Here is a 19,130-nt window from a genome sequence, read left to right as displayed (position 1 = left end):
ATTGTTTAAATACTGAAGAGGCCTGGCATGGTGGCTCACACCTGTAATCCTAGCACTTTGGGAGGCCAAGGAGGGTGGATCATGAGGTCAGGAGTTCAACGCCAGCCTGGCCAAGACGGTGAAACCCCGTCTCTACTAAAAATACAAAAATTAGCCAAGCATGATGCCAGGTGCCTGTAATCCCAGCTACTCAGGAGGCTGAGGCAGGAGAATCGCTTGAACGCAGGAGGCAGAGGTTGCAGTGAGCTGAGATAGCACCACTGCACTCTAGCCTGGGTGACAGAGCAAGACTCCGTCTCAAAAAAAAAACAAAACCGGAATAAATACTTGACTAAAGTCATATCTCCTCCAAGAATGTTGAATTACATAAGCCAGCAAATTCAATCTAAAACTAATTTGAGTTTTCAGTACCTTGCAACAGGAAGTGTTCTAAATGATAGTTATGTCTCTAAACAACACTAGATCTAGTATATTTCAGAGTGAGTTTTCACTGTATGTGAGATCAACATCCTGATGACAACTAGATTTTTAGTTTTACAGGTCATGAAAGCCCAGAAACAACCACTTTTTTTTTTTTTTTTTAAAGATGGAGTCTCAGTCTGTCATCCAGGCTACAGTGCAGTGGCATGATAGCTCACTGCAGCCTCTGCTTCCCGAGTTCAAGCAGTTCTCCTGCCTCAGCCTCCTGAACAGCTGGGATTACAGACACCCACCATCATGCCTGGCTAATTTTTGTATTTTCAGTAGAGACAGGTTTTCACCATGTTGGCCAGGCTGGTCTCAAACTCCTAACCTCAGGTGATCCACCCACCTCAGCCTACCAAAGTGCTGGGATTACAGGCATGAGCCACCATGCCTGGCCGAAATAACCACATTGCTTTTTAAATATTTTAAATTCTACGGTACATGTGCACAATGTGCAGGTTTGTTACATATGTATACATGTGCCATGTTGGTGTGCTGCATCCATTAACTCATCATTTACATTAGGCATATATCCTAATGCTGTCCCTCCCCCCTCCCCCCACCCCACCACAGGCCCTGGTGCGTGATGTTCCCCTTCCTGTATCCAAGTGTTCTCATTGTTCAGTTCCCACCTATGAGTGAGAACATGTGGTGTTTGGTTTTCTGTCCTTGCGATAGTTTGCTCAGGATGATAGTTTCCAGCTTCATCCATGTTCCTACAAAGGACATAAACTTATCCTTTTTTATGGCTGCATAGTATTCCATGGTATATATGTGCCACATTTTCTTAATCTAGTCTATCATTGACGGACATTTGCGTTGGTTCCAAGTCTTTGCTATTGTGAATAGTGCCTCAATAAACATATGTGTGCTTGTGTCTTTATAGCAGCATGATTTATAATCCTTTGGGTATATACCCAGTAATGGGATGGGTGGGTCAAATGGTATTTCTAGTTCTAGATCCTTGAGGAATCACCACACTGCCTTCCACAGTGGTTGAACTAGTTTACAGTCCCACCAACAGTGGAAAAGTGTTCCTACTTCTCCACATCCTCTCCAGCACCTGTTGCGAAACAACCACATTTTTAAAAGACATCTTCACACAAGAAAATATAAGAGTCTTCATTTACAATAAGACAAGGCAATGGTCAAAATTATCTCTTCATTTTAAAGTTTTTCATCAAAGTTAAGAAGCGGCTGTAGTCTCTTCTTTGCATAACTCACAACAGTAAAGGAAGGGACTAGTCAGAGACAAGTATGGAACTGCCCACTGAATTTTCATGAGTCATGGATACAAGCTTCAGAAATTAAGAAATCTGGGTGTGTTTGTCATTTGTTATGTGACCAGGCATTAATGGTCCATTCACTAACTACATTAGAAAAATGACAAAGGTTCATGTCATTAAATCCCTTTCTTTATATAGTAACATCTCAATGTTTTAACAAAATTAGTTTAACATGTACATGCACTAACTACATTAGAAAAATGACAAAGGTTCATATCATTAAATCCCTTCCTTTATATAGTAACATCTCAATGTTTTACCAGAAATAGTTTAAAATGTACATACTGGCTCTTTCAAAGAAGTCCTGCTAGGAGATTAAACAATGTTTCCAGTGAGGCTACCATTTTCTCAGAAAGGCTTTAAAGTTGTTTTCTCTTGGAAATGCCATCATAGACTTTGACACATTCTTTTTGACTACCGTTCATCTCAACAAATTTTCTACTGAGCTTGGAATCAGTTTATGAAAACAACCCAAATTTATTCAGCACCAACCAAGTCTTTTGAATGAGATGATGATTAAGTTGGATAACACTATTTTTACTCAACAACTGAAAGGAGATTATGAAGAAGCTATGTGGGAGTATTTTTTTCCTTGTGATTTGAGTTGAGACATGAAGATTATATGGTTCCCATTTTTGAGGAAAAAAAATTCTTTTAATTGAAACAACAAATCAATAATTAAATTTCCTCCACAGTCTATCAGAATGCCAGCTTGCCATGAAAGATATATTTTTTCTAATTTTTGAAAGCTTTTTGGCTTTTAAGAATTTCCCAGGAAAACATATCTGTTTACAGGTGGGTGGTGAAGACAAGTCATCTACTGAATTCTGATACTGTATCAAAGATAACATGGTGGGGAGGTGGGAAGTAGAGGGAATTCGCATACAAAAGGAATTTGTTTGAAAGAAGAGGGGAAAGTTTGTTTAGAAAAATAAACCTTATTTGAAGTTTCACAAACGCTCCTCCCATATTATAGGAAAGAGTAGATTTTGAGTGTTCCGAGAAATGGGGAGAGAGTTCTTCCAAGTAACTGTAAATAATAGAATTGGTTAAAATTTACTTTTATTAACTTAGAAGATTTCTCTTGCTCTCTGCATTCAGAAATAAAGCTTCCTATTATAAACCTTCTTTATACTAGTGTTGATAATTGTACCTTTTAAATACCATACAACATCGGTGGCTTCAGACTTCATTCTCAGAGCACATTATATATTTTCTGGGGCCTAGGGGAAACAAAGAATGATTTTTGTTTGTTTGCTTGCTTTTGACTGACAGAGATCTATAAGCATTTTTCCCAGAACTTCCAAAATATTTTTCTAAAAATTTGTGCCGAGTTTCTTTCTGAAAGTATAAGACCGTCCTTAAAGATTGTACTATAGTAAGATTAAAAAATATATATCTATGGCTAAACTGAACTTGGTCCATTTGACATAAAATAAATGCATGAGTAGATTTAAAGCATTGGGGCAGTGATTTTGGCTTTATTGTATAACTTTCACTTTCTGACAAGTACAAGCAGACTTATTCATTTGTATAGAGATTTTTTTCCCCCTAGAGTGAATCTCCAGCAGGAATTTAGCACGGGGGGCCTTTGCTAACAAACTGAAGGACATTGAGCTTTGTATGATCAGCCAGGAGCATGTGCAATAAGAAAAGTGACTGAATGCTTTCCTTAGTCAAATAAAGAAAACTCTGTGTAGTAACTGAGAATTCCAAAAAAAGCACATTGATCAAAATCAAACAATGCTTCTCAGTATTTTAGTTATATTTCTAAAGTCAGAAAGAGTTCAAGTTTTTCACACTTTCTAATCCAACAAAAATTTTTTCCAGATGATCACATTTTTTAATTTCTTGCTCTTCAAATTGAATCTTAAATTTGTTCCTTTAGCCTTGATAATGCCAAGAAAGTCTACTTTCTAAATAAATAGAAGGCATAGCACATATATAAGTGGCATACACAAGGTTCCACTTAATTTGTAACAGATGTGAGAACAGAGTATATTTTCTGATTTTTTTTCCTGGGACTTGGTTCTAGCAACACCCTCCTTCTGGGTGTTATTGCTAAAAGTCAAGCACTGCATAAAAATGGAGTTTCTTTTTCAAATACATTCTTCTCTATAGAATATGGATTTCTCAGTTAGTGAATTCACTAGATGTTCCTTTCAGATGAGAAAGAGATTCAGAGGACACAGATGGGTTGTGACCTTCCTTTATGTAGAAACAAGATCTATCAATGATTTCTGTCTACCCTCACTGTAGCAGAAAGAATTCTAAAATGACCCCCAAAGTGATCCTTGCCCCTTCTTGTGTAATTTATTCCTCTTGAATTTATGTAGAAAACGTGATTATGTTATTGCTCTGGGGAGTTATGTGTATGTTATTTTCTTAAGTATGGGTGTGTTATATTCTGTGGCATAGTTGACCTTATGATAGGGAAATTATCCAGGTGGGTCTAACATAATCACCTGAGCCCCTTAAAAACAGTTTTCTCTGACTAGTTGCAGAAAAGAATGTTAGAAAGATTAGAAGCATGAGAATTCAATGCATCTTCATTGGCATTAACAATGAAAGGGAACCACATGGAAAGGACTTAAGAATGGTCTCTAGATAAGAGCAGCCCCTGACCAATAGTTAGAAAAAAAAAAAAATCAGAAACCTCAGTTCTAAAGCCACAAGAAACAAAATTCTGACAACATCCAAATGAGCTTGGAAATGAATTGTTCCTCAGATCCTCCAAATAAGAATGTATCTTAGCTAAAGTTTTTATGACAGACTTGTAAGACTCTAAGCAGATAATCCAACCATGTTCGCCTGGACAGTAACCTAGAGAACTGTATAATAGTAAATGTCAATTTAACATGTTGTTAAATGTTAGCCAAAAAAAGGTGTTGTTTTAAGCCACTAAGTTTGTGGCAATTTATCATGTTGCAATAGAAACTTAATACACACAATCCATCAGAGACATTGAATTTTGCAACCATATATATATATGGAAATATATACATATATTTCCATGATTCAACTCAAATAATTAGTGGAGAACTTGAAATTCAGAGAAAAACAACTAGCAAATTATAGGAGAGTCCAGATCCCACAGATCGAGAGAATTTGCACCATACTAAATATTTTCTTTTAATATTTGACAAAATATTAACAAGTATATGGAATGTCTGTCTCTAAAATAAGTGCTTAAAACATATTGCTAATCATTTTCTAAAATACTGCATACAAGTCTTCAACATCATATTTCAGAACCTTTGAATTCTTTTCCTTGTTTCTGATACCTACCTATTCAGCAGGAGTCTCCATTCATACGAAGAATGCCCAGAGACCTTTATTAGGTCATCTTAATTTAAATAAACTGGTAAGAGGCAAAGTCTCAAATCTTGTCATTATCTCTGTTGGAAAACCACTAAAGAAAATCTGTTTTAGCAATCTATGAACCAAACTTCTTATTTCCAAAGCCCAGCTATAATTTTCACTGGCTCATGGGAAATTCATTCAAGAACACAGAGCTATATTTCTATTTATTTGTTCATTTTCCAGTTAATTAATGCACTTGGTCATCAACCCACAAGTACAGCACTAGCTGTATTTCCACTGTGTGCCTTCCATGGAGTTAAATGAGATGGCCCATATCTTCCCTTCTATAATCCTAGAGTAGCTCTCATTAACTTCTCTTTTATTTTTAATTCTGGTAAAATATACATAACATAAAATATATCATCTTAACCATTTTTAAGTGTACAATTCAGTCATGTTAAGTACATTCATTCACAATGCTGTGTAGCCAATCTCCAGAATTCATTTCATCTTGCAAAACTCAGACTGTATACCTGTTAAACAACTCTCTATTCCTTCCTTCCTGCAGTCCCTGGCTACCACCATTCTAATATTTTTATCTCAATGATTTTGACTACTCTAGGTACTTTGTAGAAGGAGAATCATACGTTATTGCCCTTTTTGTGACTGGCTTATTTCACTTAGCAATGTCCTTAAGATTCATACATGTTGTTATCCGTGTCAGAATTTCTTCCTTTTTAAGGTTAAGATATCATTGTATGTGCATATGCTTTATTTTGTTTATACATTCATTCTCAAGTTGCTCTCACTTTTGTCTATTGTGAATAATGCTGCTTTGAACATGGTGCATAAATATCTTATTAACTTCTTAGCTGACATTATAAACAGCTGTTTATGTCCTGTCTCACCTGTTGTGATTTCCTTTGACATCGTGTTTAGTGTGTATTTCCATGTTTTAACCCAGCACCTGTTCAATAAACATTTCTTGCAAAAACAAACATCAATTGTTATTGTAGGCAATGGGAATTAGGGTATAAAAGAGAAGTTCATTTGCCATCAAATAGTTCAGTCTCCAAGAATACACAATGCAGGAAGTACATTATTATACGTGTGAGAGTGTAACTACAAACAGGATGTATAAAGGGGCACCTTTTACATCCTTTTGTATAAAGGAAATACTTCCTTTTGTATAAAGGAAATTATACTTGTATAAAAGAAATTACTTCCTTTTGTATAAAGGAAATAATCAGAAATGGTGAACAAAGGCTGACCAGGTAAAGGAAAGGAACATAAGCATTCAAAGAAGAGGAGATAGCAGGAGCAAGTGAAGGAAATCAAGACGTAACTGAGACATTCATAGAAATATATATAGTTCACTATGTCAGGATGGTGGATTGAGGAGTTCTCAGTGAGGGTGAAGGTACAGATATATGTAGAAGGCAGGTCATAAAAGTTTTAGCAGGCAATGTGGAGGAGCTTGGACCTTGTTCTTAGGATAAGGGGGAGCCAGTGAGAAACTTTTAGTTGGACTTTCACATGAGAATGTTTTCTGGTACCCACAGTGCCAGGCTGCTCAAGTGACTGATGGTTGTGAATTCTGGCAAGAAAAAAGAGAGGCTAATCTGGCAGAAAGACAACTACCATAAGTCAAAGTCAAGAAATATACAGAGACCCAGGCTACATGGCAGGGAAGGTCTGGGGTCTGACAGTTTGGCTCTGTTCAACACTGGGACTACCTCAAGGTCAAGACTATTTCTTAGGAACATTTCAGAAAGCAAAGAAAGATCCCAGTTTGTTCAGAATGAGGCAGGGTCTCAGGCTCAAAAGAAGATAAACTATCAACCAACCAACATCATTTTTAACAGAATTAGAAAGAACTCTTCTAAAATTCATATGGAACAAAAAAAATAGCCCAAATAGCCAATGCAATCCTAAGCAAAAAGAACAAAGAAGAGGTATAACACTTCAAATTATAATGTGAGGCTACAGTAATTAAGACAGCATGGTACTGGTACAAAAACAGACATGTAGGTCAATGCAACAGAATAAAGAACCCGGAAATAAAGCCACACACCTATGATCATCTAATCTTAAACATAGTCAACAAAAATAAACAATGGAAAAATGACTCTCCATTTAATAAATGGTGCTAGAATAACCGACCAGCCATATGTAGAAGAATAAAACTGGACCCTTACATTTCAACATATACAAAAATTAACTGAAACTGGATTAAAGATATAAATGTAAGAACTCAAACTGTAAAAATACTAGAAGAAAATCTAGGAAATACTCTTCTCAACATCAGTCTTGGCAAAGAATTTATGGCTAAGTCCTCAAATGCCAGCAACAAAAACAAAAATTGATAAGTGGGACCTAATTAAAACAGCTTTTGCACAGCAAAAGAAACTATCAATAAAGAGGCAACCTAAGGAATTGGAGAAAATATTCACAAACTATGCATTCAACAAAAGTCTAATAGCCAGAATCTATAAGAAACAAATTAACGAGCGAAAACCAAACAACCTCACTTTAAAAATGGGAAGAAGAACAGACACTTTCCAAAAGAAGATATGCAAGTGGACAAGAAACATGAAAAAATGCTAATCATCACGAATCATTAGAGAAATGCAAGTCAAAACTACAATGAGATACCATCTCACACCAGTCAGAATGACTATTATTAAAAGGTCAAAAAAATTACAGATATTGGTGATGCTGCAGAGAAAAGGAAACGCTATACACTATTGATGGGAATGTAAATTAGGTCAACCTCTATGGAAAGCAGTTTGGAGATTTCTCAAAGAACTTAAAACAGAACTACCATTCAACCCAGCAATCCCATTACTGGGTCTATATAGCCAAAGGAAAAGAATTATTCTATCAAAAAGATAGATGCAGTGATAGGCTCATTGCAGCAGTATTCACAATAGCAAAGACATGAAATCAACCTAGATGCCCATCATTGGCAAATTGGATAAAGAAAATGGTGTACATATACAGCATGGAATACTACACAGCCATAGAAAAGAACAAACTCATGTTGTCTGCAGCAATGTGGATGGTCTGGAAGCCGTTATCTTAATGAATTAATGCAGGAACATAAAATCAAATACTGTGGGTTCTCACTTACAAGTGGGAGCTAAACATTGAGAACACATGGACATAAATATGAGAGTAATGGACACTGGGGACTTCTGGAGGTGGTGTGGGGTGGGGGTGAGGTCTGAGGTACTATCTATTGATTGCTATGCTCACTGCCTGTGTGACAGGATTATCCATATTCCAAACCTCAGCATCATGTAGTGTGCCCATGTGACAGACCTGCACATAAACTCCTAAATCTAAAATATAAGTTCAAATTCTTTTTTAAAAAAGAAGATTAAATTACTGTTGTTATTGTAACTGAAAGGAGCACAATGTGGATAGGGGCGATTTTTCACAGAAACAAAATAGAGCTCATTCACCAGAACATGGTCAGAACTGAATTCCTATCAAAGCTAGGAAATTTAGGAAACCCTGAATCAGGGTTATGTAAATCCTCTAAGTGTATTAGTGAGCTTCTGCTAGGTAACAAAGCATCTCAAAAATTAGTGGCTTAAAAAAACAACCATTTATTTAACTCAGTTCTGTAGGTCAATAACATGTGTTCTCCTGCTGGTCTCACTGTGTTCACTCCTGAGTCTGTGTCAGTTGCCAGCCTGGAAGCTATGCCTCTGGGGTTTGATTGGCTTTTGGTTGGACCATGTGCCTCTCATCATCCAAAAGGCTAGCTCATGCTTATTCTAATGGCAGCTCAGAATTTCAAGAGAGCCAGAAGAAGCATGAAGAGTCTCTTGACACCCAGGCTCAGAACTCACACAATTTGTTTTCACCTTATAATGTCTAAAGAGCTTAAACAAATGGACTAGTCAAAAGACTAGTCCAAATTCAAGGAATCAAGAAACAGACAACAGTTTCTTGATAGAAGACGCTGTAAAGTTTTATTGCAAGGGCATCAAAGTAGGAAAGAGAATTTGTGGTCATTGAAAAAAACCTTCCACATTAACTAAGATAAGAATTAATCCCAAATGCGCAACGGAGAGGAGTTTTTAGGTGAGTATAGATGAAGACCAGAGAATCTGACAGTCTAGTCCAGACAATCCTTGCCTGAATCTTGGGCTAGACTAATCCAGAAATGCAGTAAGTAGCCAGCCATACAGTACTAACTGAAGGGGCATTTAGAGTCCTATCTAGACCTAAGTATAGTCCTTCTTGGGCAACTTTAAAGAAGATTTATGGGCTATACATAAAGTATAGAGAACTTTTTTATTATCACCCTAAAAAAAGAGCCTGGTAGAAATGTGAGACAGAAAGAAAAATTTGAAGTAGGGGAAAGAAGAACAGGGATGTGGGAAAATGTTATTCTAACCTTGATCCTCAAAGTGTAGTCCACCAGAACAGAAGCATCACAATACATGGAAGTATATTAAAAATGCAGCAGCTCAGGCCCACCCCAGACCTCTTGAGTCAGAATCTGTATTATAACCTGATCCCCAGATAATTAATATGTGTATTAAAGTTTGAATTGTACAGATCTTACGGGATAGCTGACTAGATATTTTCAGTATCCACAATGTACCAAAAGGGCTCTGAGATTTTATTTAGTGTGAGTATATGCATTAGAGAGAGGACAGAGAGAGAGAGATGGAAACGTGGTTATAAAGCTACCAACAGGAAAGCCAGCTGAATAGCAATGCCAAATCCCCCATTTTACTTAGCAGTTTGCACTGATTCTTGATCAGACCACATATTAGTTTACATATTGATTCAAATATTTGGCAGAGTAAAAAGGGCACTGGTTTTGAAGTTAAAAGATTGTATTAGACCATTCTTGCATTGCTATAAAGAAATACCTGAGGCTGGGTAATTCATAAGGAAACATGATTTAATTGGCTCACAGTTCTGCAGCCTGTAAAGGAAGCATGGTTCTAGCATCTGCTCAGCTTCTGGAGAGGCCTTGGGAAGCATACAATCATGGTGGAAGGTGAAGGGGGAAGCTGGAATTTCACATGGTGAGAGGAAGCAAGAGAAAGAGGGAGGATGTGGGAGGTGCCACATACTTTTAAAGAGCCAGATCTCATGAGAACTCACTATCTTGAAGACAGAATCAAGGGGATGGTGCCATTCATGAGAAATCCACCTCCATCATCCAGTCACCTCCTATCAGGCCCCACCTCCAACATTAGGGATTACATTTCAACTTGAGATTTAGGGGGACTAATAACTAAACTATTTCAAAGACCTTATTCCGAATTCCAATCATATTGCCTACCAATTAGATTTTAATTTTCAAAGTCTTCACTTATACATTGAGCTGTATCCATCAGGGTTCACTGAAAAGAAACAGGAACCCCCTCTATGCTCTCAAATATAACTAGACTTATGGGAAATATAATGATTGGCTCTTCACACCTTGGACATGATCTCCTCACTAGCAGATCACATGGGTTGCAACCTTGTGCTTTTCTTCAGGGATTCCTGGATCCATTGTGCTGAACCTTAACCAAACCTAAAAAGAATACACAAACAAATGACTAACATTGCTCTGTGCTAGAGTCCAAAATACACCAGAAGGAAGCCTGTGCAAACTTGTCAGTAATGTTCATAGGAAATATTTGATTTGGTGGTTTACATCTGATTTTGATTATATTATCTGAGTTTCTCTTATGCAGCATGATCAGACAGGTTTTAGCGATTGACCAATGGGGTATAAAAGTTCTTCTTCAGATGAAACTGGCTTCTTTGAAATTAAGGTCACTGATATGTATCTTGGTACATTATGATCCAACAGCCAAGTTTATCCTGTGCAACTTGGCCCTCTCAAGTATTTACTTATATATTCTTTCTCTTGCTTCACTATACTATTCACCATTATTAAAGCCTTGCATCACTATATTCTATAGAGGCTTATAAGTCTTCAATAATTTGAATGCCTATGATGAACACCATTATCATGACCTCTCCACAAATTATGCTTAGCTCTTGAGCTTGGCTGTATGAGTTGCACTGGCCAATGAATGGTATGTAGATAAAAGTAACAATGTACCAGTTCTGCAACAAGAGTTTAAGAGCCCTTGCATATTTCTGTCTGTCTTTTTGTACTTCCACCACTGCCATGAGAAGAATTCCTCTTCAAGTAGCTAGCTGCTATCTCTTTCACAGAGACCCAAGATTGAACATACATGGAGTGGAATTGCCCAAGTCAAGCCTAGCTGGATCAACAGCTTGAGGCAGAACCACATTGCCAAATCAATCCTAAGTCAGGCAACTCCTGACAATTTGCAGATCTACAAGAATAGGTACATGTTGTTTTAAGCCCATGAGTCTGTGGGCAGGATGGTTTCTTACACAGTGTTTGTGAAAAATGGCTAATTAGTACAAATTCAATTAAAGAAATTAAATGCTTGCAAATTTGTTGGAAGGGCTGAGAAGTCTCTGAGCACTAAGGAATGTTCAGAGAAGATGCAAGCCAAACATGAGGAAGCTGATGAATATCTAGATGTCAGAAAGCTTCAGGATATTTTTCTGTAACCCAAAATCAGCAACTGATAGGAAAGTAAGGAGATTCATTGCTAAATAAAATTCAGTTCTGCTAAAGTTCGTGATGGAGGAAAAACAGCTGCTGCCTCTCTTCCAACTTCCAAATCTTCTTTAACTGCAACTAATTGGCAAACCCTCCTGACAAGAGTTGGGAAAATGTAGTTCTTGGACTTCTGGACGCAATAGAACTAGAGGGTTATAGGAATAAATGTGGAGTGCCTGTGTGCCTTTTCCTGAATAAGTGCTGTAATTATCTCCTCAACAGTATTCTTGTAAGAATTTAATGGACTATATATACATATATATACAAACTTTATAATTTATAATTATGTAACTATAATAGAAGGTAAAAACAAAATGGCACCATTTAAATAGAACCTATCTTAAAACTAATATTCTCATTTTGCCAAATACTGCTTTCAGTTTGGAAAGACCGGTTTTGGAGCATTTTGTTTGAGAGTGAAAGCCCTGGACAAATATGGACATAATAAATAGAATAAAAAGAGAGTTAAATTGCTTGATTTGAGTAAAATAAAACATATTTGTAATTTGATTCATAGGAACTCAAAAAGAAGAAAGGTTCATTTTTGTTTGCTTCAGAATTTGGAGAAAAGAAATACATAAGAAATGTTCAGTGAGTGGTGGGTGGAGAGAGAGAACAAGAGAGAGAGGCTGAGTCCCAGTATCCAGGCCTTTAAAAAGGAAACAACTAACTTTCTGGGAAGAAACTGAATGGTGCAATTCAGAATGTCTGATATTGTTTTTGTTTCGTTTCTGTGCTTAAGTTCCTCCATTATCTACAAATCTTCAGCAAAAGATTTTTACACAATAGTCTTGTGTATGTGCTACTTTAAGGCATGAAGGAGAAGAGGCACTTGAAGAGCAAAACACAGTGGGACTGCAGCCCTGAGTGACAGGCAAGAATCACCAACTGAGTTAGGAACACGTATTTAAGACAAGTAGCAGAAAACTACCAAGAAAAAGTAAGTGCTATCCTTAGAATCCTAAAGAGAGAGAGAGAGAGAGAAGGAGTCTCAGCTTTCCATTTTCACATGACATGAAGTCTGAGTTATTTCATTTGAACATAAAAGAAAAGGAATGCCCCAGGATACTGGAAGACTTGGGGATTATTAGACTATATAAGCTACTAGTCCATTTATGAATAATTAAAGAGAATAGATTTCAACAGATGAGAAGTGCTTGAGGATGAGCAGACTGTGTTTTATCCTTTATTTCCTATTATCAAATTACATAGAAAAGAAACAGGCAATAATAAATATTCAAGTAATATTTATCTTAACAATTTAGGCATAAAAAGTGCTCCAAATATCAGAAAATATTTTAAATTTGTCTCATATAGTATCCAAGAGTAACATTATAGATCTTGTCTCTTATAGATATTACTTTAAAAATAAAAAATAAAAGCCCTAATTGCCTTAGAAATAGCTTAAACTGGGAATTGTGGATAAGATTTCAGATCCTCAAGAACTGAAAAATGTCTTTTTGTATAGGGAACAAGGGGAAGAGAGAAGGGCATTTTTAGCCTTCATTAAAAATCTAGGAAATATAGCCAGAGGGATGTGCTATAAGAATAATGACTCATTATATTGTGACCCTAGATCTTTAGATAATAGACTATAAAGGTCACAACTCATTCAACCCAAAGTGAAAAAGAATAATTCTTCACCCCAGTTTTGAATTTAAAAAATGTCTTTCTTGCTCTTTCCTGAACCAAGAGTAATTTCTTGGAAGCAGATAAAGCAGCTGGGTGATAGCCAGTTTTCTCTGGCTTCCACTCATTGGTATTAAAATTATATTTGGGTTTTGAGTGCACTTTGGGGTTCAAGAAATACTGGTTAGAAATAAAAGGACAAGAAGCCAGAGTGTTCTTAAAATGGATAATATGCATTCAAGGTAGAAAGGATCTTTCTGGAGAGATCTTTGTCCCATTTATAGTCTTACTTCAATTCGTCTTTGTACTTTTTAATAGCTCAATTCCAAATAAGTTTCTTAATGTCATTTTTTTTTGCAGAGGAAATGAAACTTTCTCGGTTAAAAAACAAAGAAAAGGAAAATGCCCTGTTCAGTCTTCATCTAAGAGTTGATTTTCTAAAAATTGATTTTCCCACACACTGATTTCTCATCTTAGACATCCTCATTGTCTTCTACTTACAGTTGTGTTATTATTGCCTCTTAAAGGCATGAAGCTCTATTTTATCTTTCTTCTTTGCCAGTGTCTACTATGCAGTAAGAACTCAAACAAATTCTGTTGCTCAAAATAATGGACTTTGTTCTGTTGTATCATGACTTTCTGTCTTTTCTTACTCTCATCCTTCTGCCTACTAAAATGTCAAAATTTTCCAAATCCAACATCTTGATCTTCTTTATTTCTCTTAATATGTCTTACTACCTCTGTACTAAAGAAGACGCATTTCTATTTTAGGAACATAGTTTTATCAAAATATGCTAAAGAGAAGTATATGAAACAGTTTTTTCATCGTTGACCTCACCTGTTTTGAGCAATTAGGAGAGAAGGCAGAAGAAAAAAACAGGTTATCAAAAAAGAAGCCAGACACTCAGATTTTAGGAGGAGAAAATACTGAATGTCATCATTTTTTTCAAATATTATTTTATTTAGCTGTCTATTGTACACCTATCTCAGACAACTTGACAGTTTGTAATACCAAGTACTTCAGGGTAAACATCAGTGGCTTCTGGTGATTAGAAGAAAGAGGAACCTATGCATTTCCTTTCTCAGTAATCTCTTTGGCATATTATAATGAAAGCAAGTGTTAGAGCAAAGTCTGACACACTTACAGACATTTATTAGCAAACAGACACAAAATAACTATGTAACTGTTCTTTTCTCCTCAGTCACTAAAAATTCTCTATCCATATGTACTCTGACAAGCCCACTGCATGAGATCCTCATTCTAAAGCTTATACAATAATAACCTAACAGGGCATCCAACTTCTTTTGTGTCAGGCAATAGGCAAAATGCAGGGTACACAATATCAAATGAATCTCTAGATCTATAAACTACTCCACAGGTGCTATGCACCTAGGTTTAATGAACTCTTATGCCACCACCACAGAAGATGATGGTGCCTATACAATTGTTTTAGCCAATCGTGTATCTTGGACTTCACTCATTTAGCCAATGGAAAATTATTTCTAGTATTCCTATGCTAACCAGTGACTATGCTAACCAGTAATCAGTAGAGAAGATTACTGTAATATTTAAAGAATATATGAAACCATAACTGGAGTAAGAATTACTGATTAAAGTATTTCAAATCCTACTAGCATACTATAGTATATGCTATAATATATGTGATGTTATATATTAAAGTTAATATACTAAACAATTTATATTACACAATTTACATGAAGTATTATGAAGTAAATTACCACATAAGCAATATAATAGTCTTGAATCTTAATCTGCCTTTGATCACCTTGAGATAGTAGCCATATTTTTTATTTGTTTAGTATTCTCTCTACTGAAGCACTGTTATTCATATATGGATTACAAACTATTTCTGTCTCAAACCACTTTTTTGGTAGTGGACATACAACAAAGTAACAGGACATGATGAATAAGGATGTAACAACTGGGCTGAGAAGGAACCAGAGCCTCTCAAGGGCCTACAACAAAGGTTCTCGTAACAGCAATTTTGGTTCAATTAACAAGCTTTTCTTGGCAGTGAATATGGTCAACCTTCTCTTGATCCTCTTATATTACTTTATTTTTATGTTTTTATATTGCTTTACTGTATATGATTTTTTTTTGCATTTACTGTTTTAAGTAACTTTTGGAAAAAGGGAATAAATTATTTTAAAAATCGATTTTCTGTGAAGTGTCCTATAGGCAGAAACTGTGTATCTGATTTCCCCAATGAAAGCTTTGAGCTGTTTCACCTGTTGTTATTAATACTTAGAATGCCATTCTCTATGCTGACAAACTGTATACTCATCATCTTTCGGTATACATCCTCTGTGATCCTTTTCCAAATTAATACTTCTCAAATGTTTTCTTTTCCTACTCTTCAATCTCAAAGCCAAACTTCTATCTCTTATATTCATTTAGCTGTCTTCCTCAATAAATAATAAGTGCCTCAAGGAAGGTGCATATTTATTACCTTTTGTTTTAATTTTACTATTGCAATAATACATACAAAAATGATACTGAATGACATTATCTAAAAGTTATTTGTATTATTTTCTGGCTTTTTAAACAAAGGGTTTGAAATTCATCTTTATATTTACGACTGATTCACACTATGCATACTTATTGAGTGATGTAATAATAACTCATATTATTTTATATTTTATCTTGAAAATAAGGCAATTAGTTTGGCATTATTATCTTTGGAGAAGATAAAGCTTAAAAAGGATAGTTTTCCCTATGTCACAAAGATAGTAAGTGATAGGTCCTTCATTCTAACTCAGGGCTATTTTACTCCAAGGCTCATATTCTTATACTGGGCACTACATAAAAACAGAGAGTTTAATACTCGGACAAGTACAATTTGTTTCTGACATAAGAGAAATTCAAAAGCACCAAATATAGTTCAAAGAAAACTTGCAAAGAACAAAATTAAATATACTGGAGGCAAAGAGTTAAGACATGATCAAGAATAACAAAAATGGAGGTCCAAAGCCCATGACTCTGCTATCTAAACAGTTAGGTAACCATGGGTAAGATACTTAATCTTTGTGTTTCAATTATGTCACCTGTTCGGTAAGGTAGCTGAACTAGATGAACTCTAAAACTCAAAACTTTTTATAACACTGAAAGTCCACAGACTTTTTAAGAACCCAGCTCAAGTATAGAAAATGAAAATGTGGCCGGGCGCCGTGGCTCAAGCCTGTAATCCCAGCACTTTGGGAGGCCGAGACGGGCGGATCACGAGGTCAGGAGATCGAGACCATCCTGGCTAACACGGTGAAACCCCGTCTCTACTAAAAATACAAAAAACTAGCCGGGCGAGGTGGCGGGCGCCTGTAGTCCCAGCTACTCTGGAGGCTGAGGCAGGAGAATGGCGTGAACCCAGGAGGCGGAGCTTGCAGTGAGCTGAGATCCAGCCACTGCACTCCAGCCTGGGAGACAGAGCAAGACTCCGTCTCAAAAAAAAAAAAAAAAAAAAAAAGAAAATGAAAATGTTTCTTCAATAATTATTGTCAGTAACCATATAGATTCAGCAAAATTATAATCAAGCTATCTTGGGATTTTTGCGTATATTTGTGTAATGTCAAACCTTGATGTTATTATCCAACCTATATTTATGATTTTTATGGTTTAGTTCCTTACTCTGCACTCCTGCTGAGGGACAAACAAAATAAAGCTGAAGCTAAAAACACATAATTATTTGTCTTTGGTAACACTGATTTTTGAAAACAAGATAATGTCCCTTGGAATTGCTGTGATTGATAAGTTATCAAAAATATCCTCTTGCAATGCTTTATCACACTCACTTAGGCTTTGAAATCTTAAAATAAATTTACATATACATAAATATATCAGAAAAGATTTAAAAACTCTATTTTTCTTTCTGTGGAGTGATTCACATTCTGGAAAAAAAGGCATTTTATTCAGATTTAAAGAAAAAATACATGTTATTTTAAAGTTTAAAACCACTACAACAACTAAAATAATATCCTTTGCTATAAATAATTATAGCTACAATCACAATAACTTGGTTTTATAAAAAGTCAACCCAAGTTTTAGTTAATAAGATCTCTAAAAATAATGTGTCTATCTTTTAAGTGGATTATTATTTTAAACCTTTAACTCTACCTGACATTCCTGGTTAAATAATTATTTCCCAATGAACAAGGATGTGTCAATAATATTTTTTAAATAATATGTACTTTCTTCTTGAATTTAAGAAAATTTGTGTAGAGTTTTTAGTTTATTTCAAAAAACATATATTTAATGACCTCAGATGTATATTTTCAAAATGATACTATCATTTAAAGTGGAACTGAATAATACCTGAATTCAACATACAGGTGACATTTTATGCTTCATTAATATCATTGAGAACTGGTTTTTAACAAAGATTTAGATGATGGCATTCTGAGTATGCTCATTACATTTTCACAACCATAACAAACTAGAAATAGGGTAAGAGAAGGCAAGTTAGTACATCGTGAAGATATGACGAAGAAGTAAAAATGATATTCTTCAATTAAAGAAACACACAGATAAGTCTTGTTTTAAGGAGCTAAAGGTAATAGCAAGAACTGGGTATGTTAGCGAAGTGTCTTTAAGATTATTGAAACTTTTTATATAGACATATATTGGCACTTATTCTCTCCCTTTCTCCTTCTTCCCTCTGATAAAAAAAAAATCAGTCTCAATTAAAACATTAAAAGTTAAAGAAAAATATCAAGATTGGAAAATGGATATCATCAAAATAAGTGTTCAAATCCCCTTTTTGATGGCTGTTAAAAGTAGTATGAATGTTGAAGAGCACTTTGACATGTTATCAATTAGAATTTGGGTTATTTTTTATGAAGCTAGTTTAATGCATACCATAAAACACCATCTCTGGTGAATGTTTTCAATTGAGTTTTCTTTTGTTAAGCCACTCAAACCAAGTGACCTATCACGAACGTATTTTTTAAAGTCATTTCTGTTTCAAGTTTGAAACTTTCAGAAGCTCTTGATTTAATTTATGCTTGGTGTAATTCCACAATAGATATCTGGAGTCTGATTTACAGAGATGACTGCTGAAGAGAGTGGAGGAACTCTGGAAGAGAAAGGGGTAGAAAAGGTATCCCCAAATTTTATCCACCCACATCTCTAACTGACCCCCTGAACCACATACATGCAGGGAAGAGTCATTTCAATTTCACTAAAGGAAATGTTTTTAAAACAATATTGTAGTCGCGTGTCAAAAAAAATTCAGTTCAATTCAATCAAGATAATTACTTAAAGAATCTATGTTTATCAGAGAAAAATAACAGAAATCAGGAATTCTACAATTTAGCATTCATAAGACTCAGAACACAGTCTAAAGTGGGGATGGTTAATGGGTACACAAAGAATAGAAAGAATGAATAAGACCTAGTATTTGACAGCACAACAGAGTGAATACAGTCAACAATAATTTAATTGTACATTTTCCCATAATTAAAAGAATACAATTGGATTGTTTGTAACACAAAAGATAAATACCTGAGGGGATGGATATCCCATTTACCATGATGTGATTATTACACATCGCATGCCAATATCAAAGTATCTCATGTACCACATAAACACGTACCTACTATGTACCTAAAAAAATTAAAAATTAAAAAAGATTATATTTAAATAAAGATATAAGAGGCCTGTACATTAAGAACTACAAAACATTGCAAAGGGTAATTAAGATTTAAATAAATGGAAAGATACACCATGCTCATTTACTAAAGACTCTCTATTAAGATGGCTTTTCTCTCCCAAAATTTTTTCATAGATACAATGCAATCATAATCATAAT

This window comes from Rhinopithecus roxellana, chromosome 14, assembly GCF_007565055.1.
Source record: "Rhinopithecus roxellana isolate Shanxi Qingling chromosome 14, ASM756505v1, whole genome shotgun sequence".
Classification (NCBI taxonomy): domain Eukaryota; kingdom Metazoa; phylum Chordata; class Mammalia; order Primates; family Cercopithecidae; genus Rhinopithecus; species Rhinopithecus roxellana.
This window is presented reverse-complemented; position numbering follows the sequence as displayed.